Below are 8616 nucleotides of genomic sequence, written 5' to 3' on the forward strand. Positions count from 1 at the left end.
CTTCCACCATTCACCGAATTAAAAATACTGGTATGCAACCTGAAGGCACATTAGTATGACCTCTGCAGTGCCTCAGAAAATTCAGGTTGTACTCCCAGGGCTGAGCCCAGTACCAGAATAAAGGCATGAGCTGGGTGGCTGCAAGCTCTTCATTGCCTTCTTTTCCTCCGTCATCCAGGGAGTGTTACTTACAGATGCCATTTTCAGTCAAGTACTGCTGCAGTTTCTGCAAAATGAACCAGATGCAGAACAGTGGCTGAAGAACGTGTGTCGGGAAGCAGAAACTATCAGGGATGTTATATTTGATATAACATTCCCAGCCAGTTCAGTCAGAGCGCAGATGTTATCATTCCAGAGATGTCTACAGAACATTAACAGATTAGTCTGTTATAGTCTGGAGACTTGACATCTGCATGGATCAACTGGAGAGATGAGAAACTGAGGGGATGAGGGAATCTTCACTGAGACCCCACAGAGGGACGCGAACAGGAATTGACACAGACAAGGCTGATGGCAGCCTTTCCCTACAACACTGATGCTGAAAAACAGGTCTCTAAATGGAGGTCAAACTCCAGCCATAAAACAGCCACAGAAATAATGTGCAGAGAAAGCAATCAGACTGAATCATGATGTGGGCTATGTTATAAAGCTTCCGATTCTGGAAACTGGAGGAAAGAAAAACTGAGGAAACACAGGACCAGAGATCTCAGATGCTCACACAGCAGAATGGCAATACAGAACACAGATAGGATGCAGTCAGCCCGATGCGGGCCCCAACTTGTACTTTTAGAGGCAAGTTGTTCTTAATGCTTAATGGACCATTTGAGATAAGCACCCATCCTTATTTACATCCACACAGAACTGTGTTACTTTACAGGTGTTCAAAGAGAGATCCAATCTGCCCCACATGTGTCCCTCAACTCCTTACTGACTTGGCCCATTACCCAGAATGGAAACTAACTCACTGCTCCCACGGCCACTGGCTCCAGGAGGTCCACAAGGGCTTGTGCCAAAGCAACAGCAATGTGTGCTGGAGGGCAGTGCCCCTTGTCACAGGGGCTGTGGTGTTCACAAACCAAATCAGCGGAAGGTTTTCAGTGGTCAGCTCTCCTTTCTCACTTATATTTGTGTTAGTGCTGTGCACAGAGGGTGCCCACACTCAGTTAATTCACCTGTGCACTCTGACTGGGAAAGCTGTATCTGCTGCGGGTGAATAATATTTCTTGTTAAACAGAGAGTGTGAGGTGATAGCCAGCTTCCCTCCCACGTGCTTGTTGTCTGATATCAATATAAGTGACTCACCTTCATCTGCTCACAGAAAAAAAAAGAGATTTCACACAAAACCTACCCAGAGTCACATTTCTCTTCAGAAAACAAATGTTACCTCATTTCTCATTTTATTTCATTTTATTTTATTTTTAATCAGGCTTTACCTCAGAGCCCAAAACTTTTCACACGTTCCTGAATACCACACAGGCATGTGGGTTCAGTGTATATTTTGTCTCTGTGCTTTCCTGTCCATTTCCTTTCTATATTTGCAGAAGCAGTTTTCTGTGAGGAAATACAGGAATAACGAACAATATCCTCAGCTCTTCTTCTGTGCTTTGCAGTAGCTTCCATCCTTTGTGTTCCCTTACAGCTCATTCTCCTGCAACAAGAATCACAGGCAAGAACACTCTGTGCCCTGTTTGCAGCTCTCCAATTTCCCGCTGTTTTCCAATATTGTGGGTGTTGTTTTTCTCCCCAGGAAAGGAAAAAATTGTTTTTCTTCCTTTATCACCATTATCGTAAAAACTACCACAAACTCCTTTGCAGACTGCCAAATCTACAGCTTGTATAAGCTGACCCTGAACCTGCAAAGGACAGTTATGAAGTGGTTATCCATAGCAATAGTGAACTTGTTTCAGAGCCCAGTGATTAGGCAAGGAGACTTTATTTTGTGTGTATTTGCTAGGTTTTGCCCGTGGAAAACTGCTGCCGTATAGGACTTTGTTATCTTCTCTAAGGAGAGACTGTATGGGCCACTTGCCACAGAAACACTCACTGCCATTAAAAACTCAGCATGGGTTTCAGTTCTTGATCATTGTTTTCCCATACTTAAAGGAGATGAGATAGCTTTTGACAAATGAGAACTCTCTTACTGCTAAAAGATTATTCAGTATTTTGTCAGCTATATTTAAGCTGGTTAACCCTATTGCACACGTCAATTATCCTCTGTAATTTCAGACTTTGTCATCACAGTCAGCAGTCATGTGGCATTTTGCAGCCCTGCAGGAGACCAGGAGCCCTGCTCCAAAGAAAATTCCAGCCCACAAACTAAATGGCATCAACCAAGCAGCACACTGCTGGTGAATAGAGCAGAGATACCTGATCACCCTTCTGTTGCATGGTGAGACTGTGGGGTGAAGAGTCTTCAGGTACACAGAGATACATGTGTGGAAGGCTGACTGATGCCCCAAGCAGGGAATGCTCAGGATCTCTGCTTATTCTGAAGATGTCTTTGTGTTCATAAAATCATACAACCATTAAGGTTGGAAAAGAACTTGAAGATCATCCAGTCCAGCTACCCTTGCTCACCATGCCCACTAAACCACATCCTTCAGAGCCACATTACACATTTCTTGAATGCCCCCAGCAACAGTGACTCCACCACCTCCTTGGGCAGTCTGTCCTAACACCTCGCCACTCCTTCTGTGAAGAAATTTTTCCTTATATCCAGCCTGAACCTTTCCTCTCACAACTTAAGGCCATCTCCTCGAGGCCAATTGCTGTTACCTGGGAGAAAGGACCAACACAGCTCATTGCAGCCTTCCTTCCAGCAGCTGTAGGGAATGATAAGGTCTCACAGGAGCCTCCTCTCCTCCAGACTGAACAATCCTAATTCCATCAGCTTCTCCCTATAAAACTTGTGCTCCAGACCCTACACAGTTTCATTGCTCTTCTCTGGACATACTCCAGGGCTTCAAGTGTCTTTCTTGTACTGAGGGGCCTGGTGGAGGGAGGACACAGGATGGGGTGGCACCTGGAAACAACACAACCTCCAGGGAGAACAGCCAGAAGGTCTCCCTAGTCAAGCACAGCTTTGTAGTGTAAGCAAAGGGGCGCCCAATATCTGGCCAGCAGGGAGAGGGAGGTGATTGTTCCCCTCTGCCCTTTTAAGGCCCCATCTGTAGTCCAGGCCTGGGGCCCCCAGCACATGGAGGATGTAGAGCCATTGGACTGGATCCACAGGAGGGCCATGAAGTTGGGTGCAGGGCTGGAGCACCTCTGCTATGGAGAAAGGCTGAGGGAGCTGGGAGAAGAGAAGGCTCTGAGGAGATGTCATTACAGCCTTGCAGTATTTTAAGGGAGTTCACATGTAGGGGGGACTGACATACATAGTCTGATAGCGATAGGACAAGGGAGAATGGTTTTAAACTAAAAGAGGGGACATTTCTGTTAGATGTTAGGAAGGCATTCTTCACTCAAAGGGTGGTGAGGTAGTGGCACAGCTGCCCAGGGGAGCTGTGGGTGCCCCATCCCTGCAGGTGTTGGATAGGGACATGGGCATCCTGAGCTGGCGGGCACAGCCCTGCACATGGCAGGAGGTCGGAACATGATGATCTGCAAGCTCCCTTCCAACCCAAGCCATTCTATGATTCTATGATAAGATTCTTAGCTCGGTGAGGTTTGGCACCCGAGGCATAGCTCAGGTTTACAGAAACGCTCAGAGAAATAAAACAGCCCGCGCAGGGCTATGGGGGCAGCATGAGGCTGAGGAAAACCCCATTCCCTCCTGCCAGTCCTGAGTCACACACCCACACCCCCGCTGCTCAGCAGCCAACTCCTGCTCACAGAGCACAGACTGCCGCATGCACGCTCATTTCTGCAGCCAGCAGAGAACAAAGAGGGATTCGCAGAGGGGACACCCGCACAGAATATTACCTTATTTCCTTATCGGTTTGCCAGCAGCTCCCCGGGGCCGGGGCCGCCCCGTTGGAAGGTCCCTGCATCCCTCTGTCCCCGCGCAGTGCGACACGAGGTGGCAGCAGCGCCCCGCGGATGGCAGCAGCGGCTCAGAGGCGCTTTGCTCGAGAGGTGCTCACCGCTCATTTTCCGGCCATTTTGTAAAAATCAATGCTCGGATAAAGCAGCGGGGGGAGGGAAGTTCTTTTTTCTTTCTTTCTTTCTTTCTTTTCTTCTTTTTTTAATTTATTTTATTTATTTATTAATTTTCCTGGCTGTCTGTATTGAACTGTTGTGTTGGCTGGGGACAGAGGGGCCGTGCTGGAGCTCAGAGCTCTGCTCGAGTCAGAGATGCTGCTTAAGCGTGATGTTATTAAATATCAAATTAACATTCCATTCAGCCAAACTGCTCAGCTTCAAAACTCAGCTACTGCAGGGACTCCCATCTTGACAAGTGCCATAGGCAAGGGAAATGTGTCTGAAACCCAGGGGTGTGGTCCCACCGTGACACCCCCTGGTGTGCAGGGAGTGCCTCTGATTCCATCTTCCGATTTAAATTACCCTTTGCTAATAGTCCCAGCTTTATTGCTGTGTCCAAGCAGAGCCACATACAGAGCACGGTGGAATTCAGTCCGTGTTTTCACACCACTGTCCGACTGCAGTATCGCGTAACGGCAAAGAATTGGAAGGGCATGAGAAAATACGTTGTACTGTAGCGCAATTTCCAGCACAAACAGCCCGTCTGTCTTGTAAAGTTTGAATAAATCTTTAGATCAAGTTCACCTCCCGAATGACCCATAGATCAGCGCCGAGTGCTGCTGTGGGATTCGATTATTTATTCATGATGTTTTCCCCGCTCTCATGACAAAAGAAAGATTTAAAGAGCCATTACGGTGTTTATGGACGTGTTAACCAATTAAAAGCTCAAGGTTGCATGCTATTCCTTCTGAGCAACAAAATAAAATAGAAGAAAACTCAGGAGGATGATTGATACAGTTAATATATTTATTGGCATTAGTACATTCTCTTTTATTGCCGGGATCGGGGTGACATCATTCATCACGAAGACAGCATAATTGTCTTTGAATGTTATAAAAGGTGAAATTCATTCTCCTGGAAATTAAAGAGAACACTGAGAAGCTTCGGTTTAAAATAAATAAATAAATAAAAGACTGAAAGATACAGATGATAAAATGTACCGGCTTTAAATTTCTGTCCATAAACCTGGAATAAAGCTACTGAGAATTAGGCCGAGATGAAGATTGTAATGCAATAACCTGAAATTAGTTTAGGCGTTCCCCTAATCTCGTTTTTCATGGTGTAGGACTATTCATCATAAAATCCGTTTTCCTTCATTGGCAGTATTTCAGCTGTCTGCTCGCTGGATGAAAACAGTAAAGAAGGAGCGAAGACACCAAATGAAATACATGGTATTTGTTCTGGCAGGGCTGCCTCAGTGTCAGCAAAGCAGAGGGAGCAGCATCTTCCACCTGGTCTCTGCTCCTCGGAACCGCTCCATCCCTCTGTCCCCTCCCCATAAGCCAGCCTGGGCTTAGGAAAGGGCCTTGACTCCCCAGTGCAGTTACTTTTATGGGATTTTAACTTTGCTTAGATTTTGCTTTTTTTTCTCCCTGGGTAATTTCTTATCTACAAAAGGACTTTGAAGACCTTCATGCCACTCCTTTGAAGATCAACTCTGCCACTCTCACCTGCATCAAGCAAGCCTCACCCCGTGAGTCTGGATCGGGACCTCTGTCAGTCCGATGCTGCCTAAGAAATGAGATGCAGAAGGAGAGCTGACAGGTGGAAAAAAGGCTGAAGTTCCATCCTCAGGGCTCTGCAGGCTGCACGGCATTCCGCCTTCCCTGGCTCACCTTTCCAGCCCTGCCTGTCTTCCCTCACCCAAGTGGGAAAGGAGGTTCCCACCACAATGCAGCCAGCATCATTCCCCGTGTTATATAGTGGGGTGGACATTTCTAGTACTTAGAAGATCTGGCCCTTTTAATTATGCAATGGCTGTATATGCCTTAATCCAAATATGTCTAAAATTAGCCTTTAATCTTATGCAAGCCCCAGTGTCCCCCGAAATGAAATTGTCAGTGCAAACCAGACCTCTCTAAGCAGTGTTAATTAACACCAGTAGAGAAACACAAAAGATTCTCTTTGATCATCTCTTGAAGATATTTTGTGCTTACCTCTAATTTCCTTTTCTGATTTGAAATAGCAAGTCTAGGTGACAGGTCTTTGTTAGAATAATTAAAACAATCTAGTTTGTTCGTATACCTTGTTTAGCTAAAGAACAGTAATTATGTGCAAATGTTACAGGACTGACTGAGGTTAAACCTGCAAAGGGGCAGCCCTGAGATTCTTCAGGAGGCAAAAATTCCAATTAAACATGACAGCGTTAAGCCACGTCTACTTCTTGTTGCTACTCTCCTTTTTAAGGTTCCTAAGAGAATCCTTAAGTTTGCTTATGAGTTCTCCTGTCAGAGGTACAGTTTCTTAAGCACTCTGGGAAGGTTCATCTGCCCAGTGGGTGTTTAAGAGTCACAGGATGGGAAATTACCCACGCTCTGGGAACAAGTACAGGGAAAGCTTTCCATGCTCACTGAGAGTAACCTTTCCTGGAGCAAAGCTCAGGGAGGTGCAGCTGCCCCCTCCCTCCCACTGCAGTGTTAGAAGTACTTGTGATGGGGCAGGTCAGACTCAAGCCAAAGGATGCTCACTGTAAGGTGCCCTGATGAACAGGGGCAGAGTCCCCAGCGTGTGTCCAACCCTTCAGCTAGAAACTGCAAGGGATGCCGCTGGCTTTTCCCTTGGGAAATTCCCTTTGCAGACACTTAGGGCTTGAACCCAGGACAGGCAGGGCAGATGGGTGGCATAGCCCTGTGCAAGGTGGATAGGGTGTCACAGCCACACAAAGGCTGCTCCCAGCTTTGTCTTTACATGTAAGTGAGATATGTAAGAGGAGTATCACCGTGGGTGCACAGAAGAGAGCCACAGCATTTTACCCTCTGGTGCAAAAAACAAACAAGGGAAAGCATCTGTCCTCAAAGCAAGAAGCAGCCCATCCAGAGAGACCCAAAGGGAAATCACCCATGTCTATCCTATGTTAAACCCAAAATTTCAATATTTTGAGTAAATCTTGCTGTATTCTCAAAAAATGGGGTCCTTTTTCCCCCCATTTTAGGAAAATCCAGAGTCACTCCTGCTATTACCCAGTGCAGCTCTTTAGTCTCTGACTCAACAGGGACTCTGCAGCTCTCCTAGGCAGGATAATGATCACAGGAGATCATCTTCATGTCTCAGGAAGCGCTGCTGACAGAAGTCAGCAAGAAATGCCTTCCTCCTCTCTCCAAGTAGCTGGAGTATTTCATAACCATCCAGATGCATTATGAGAACTTTATGTCTTTCTCTAAAACAAATGGTGGAAAGCATTGTCAGAGAAAGCACAGATGGATTGTATTTCTCCCCATCATATATCACTATGGTTAGCTGGAGATTAAATTTCTCTTTTGTATTTAGGCAATCTTCCCTTTATTTTCTTGCTAATAGCAGCTGGAGGGAAAATGCTATAAATCCCTTTGTCACATACGCACCGCATGAGTACTGCGTACTTCTCATGAGCAGCACTAGCTCTGCCATCATTTAAATTAGAGATTGGCCTCAGTGTTAGTTAACGGAGCTGGGATGTGTGTGATGCCCTCCGCATATCAGTGATCACACAGCAGACGTGAGGGCAGGAGACAGGGCTGCAAATACCAGCACTGCTCCTATCGACTGTTCTACTGCTGCGGTGTTTGTGCTCTGTGCTTTGCGAACTCCTGAAGATTTACATCCCAATCCATCCAAATCACCGAGCAAGGCTAAGCTAACCTTGACAAAGCCATATCCGTCGGTGCTGAACTTACAGTTAGAAAAATGGAGCTTGCTCCAACACGGCTTAGAGATTTCTCTTCCGAATCTGCTGCACTTAATAGCCAACACGCAGCAATGTTCCTTCCTGTGGAGATTACCAGGAGGAAGATGGACAAAGCTAAGCCAAGCCCAGACAGTGCGAGTGCTTTGTTTTCACTCGGGAAAGAAGTGACCAGGATGTTTGAGCCACGACTGAATGGAGGTGCCTTGGGTAGGGAATTGATCGTGTTCTACCCCTTACAAGTCAGATCTAAAGCAGTCGGTAAGCTTTCTGTGCTTGCTGTCAGACAGAAAATATCTGTCCATGGTTGATTTTAGTATAAACTATTAATTATCCACCCGTCCAAGCAACACACTGACTGCTGTTTATTTGAATTCTGTAATTGTTTCAGCTCCTTATCACTTACCAGTCATTAATCTCAAATAACAATAACCATTTAATAACCATTTATTACCAACAAAACAGATTAATAATAGTTACAGAAAAATTTCTCTTCAGGGGAATCCTAAGAAAGACCAGCTCATGGCATACGTGTGTTTAAAAATTTAGTTTCTGGTGGCAATGGCCATTAAGTCATATTTATGTGCGTGTGTTGCAGACAATGCTCAGTGCTATAACACGGCGACATCTCTGCCAGGAGCCTCTAGGTGCTGCCATAGCACAAATAAACAAGAGCGAGTGGTGCTTTCATTTCATTGTTTGGGTGAGACAGCAATCGTTATTTTCAAGTAACCTGGTGTCCTAACAGGGCT

At 45.9% G+C, this 8616-nt stretch overlaps 1 long non-coding RNA gene across 1 annotated transcript in view; it reads right to left on the bottom strand.

Annotated features, from left to right (window-relative positions):
* Positions 1 to 4242, bottom strand: part of LOC140248515 (uncharacterized) — a 28137-nt gene extending 23895 nt beyond the window's left edge. Inside the window, exon 1 of the long non-coding RNA XR_011902850.1 lies at positions 3925 to 4242. This is a non-coding gene — a long non-coding RNA (uncharacterized lncRNA). The remainder of the gene's footprint in view (positions 1 to 3924) is intronic.
* Between the last annotated feature and the right edge of the window lie 4374 nt (positions 4243 to 8616).

Source organism: Excalfactoria chinensis, chromosome 2 (assembly GCF_039878825.1).
Source record: "Excalfactoria chinensis isolate bCotChi1 chromosome 2, bCotChi1.hap2, whole genome shotgun sequence".
NCBI lineage: Eukaryota > Metazoa > Chordata > Aves > Galliformes > Phasianidae > Excalfactoria > Excalfactoria chinensis.